The 1,355-nt window shown below is 36.1% G+C and overlaps 1 non-coding gene across 1 annotated transcript; it reads right to left on the bottom strand.

The window, feature by feature from the left end:
- Nucleotides 1–945: 945 nt before the first annotated feature.
- Nucleotides 946–1,052, bottom strand: LOC128287457 (small nucleolar RNA R71). The gene has a single exon (XR_008278157.1). It is a non-coding gene; the product is annotated as a small nucleolar RNA R71 (small nucleolar RNA).
- Between the last annotated feature and the right edge of the window lie 303 nt (nt 1,053–1,355).

Genomic DNA, 1,355 nt, shown 5'->3' on the forward strand with positions numbered 1-1,355 from the left:
TGCTAAAATCTTTTCCATTCATAGAGTTTGCATACTTAGGATAATTTGCATTAAGGATCATTGCATTTAGTTTAATATATTTAATTTTAATCATCACTTCTCAACCATATTGTGTTTTTATTTACCAAGTTGTCAGTATAATTTTACAATTAAGTGATTTAACACAAATACAATCCATGTGGAGAAGATAACTTGATACTTACTTATTACTTGATAATGATTGTGTACACTTGCACAAACCTATGCGTTACAAGTTTTTGGCATCGTTGTCGGGGATTGTTAACTGTTGCCATAATCATCTTTTTTTTGTGAAATTATTTACTTCTAATTTGGTTTATGTCTAACATTACTAACTTATTCTTTTTAATTTTGTGATTTTCTTTTCAGGTGTTTATGAGCATAGATCGAATTATCGATTTACTCCCTATAGACCCTGAAATTGAGTGAGCTTTCAGACAAAGAAGACATGAACGAATAGCTCAAAGACAAGTCAAGATGAACCTTGGAAATCAGAATCAAGACCAAGGTAATGAAGCCGATCATGTACGAAATCCCATCCTGATGGCCGATGATAGGGATCGATGCATTAGACAATATGCTGTGCCACTTTTCAGTGAGTTAAATCCAGGAATTAGAAGGCCAGATATTGAGGCAACCCAATTTGAATTGAAGCCAGTGATGTTTCAAATGCTCCAGACGATGGGCCAATTCAGTGGTATGCCCAAGGAAGATCCACATCTCTACCTTTGATTGTTTATGGAGGTGAGTGATTCATTCAAGATATCCGGTGTGACTGAAGATGCACTGAGGTTGAAGTTGTTTCCGTACTCGTTCTGAGATCAAGCACGAGCATAGGCCAATTCATTGCCACCAAGTTCCATATCTACATGGCAAGAATTAGCAGAGAGATTTTTAGTTAAGTATTTCTTGCCTAGCAAAATTGCTAAGTTAAGGAATAAGATCACAACTTTCCAACAATTGGATGACGAGTCTTTGTATGAGGTTTGAGAGTGATTCAAGGAGTTACTTCGTAAGTGTCCTCATCATGGGATTCCTTATTGTATCTAGTTAGAGACATTTTATAATTGTCTCAATACATATACAAGATTGATGGTAGATGCTTCTGCGAATGGTGCAATTTTGTCTAAGTCTTATAATGAGGCTTATGAGATCATCGAGAGGATCGAGAGCAATAACTATCAATGGCCAACAAATCGAACAGCTTCAGGAAGATGTGTAGCCAGAGTTCATGAAGTTAAAGCCCTCACTTCGTTATCAGCTTAAGTATCGTCTATTTGCTCTATGTTAGAACAATTTACCACTAATAGTGCTAATAATTTTGTAGCTCAGCCACC

Source organism: Gossypium arboreum, chromosome 13 (genome assembly GCF_025698485.1).
Source record: "Gossypium arboreum isolate Shixiya-1 chromosome 13, ASM2569848v2, whole genome shotgun sequence".
NCBI classification, from domain to species: domain Eukaryota; kingdom Viridiplantae; phylum Streptophyta; class Magnoliopsida; order Malvales; family Malvaceae; genus Gossypium; species Gossypium arboreum.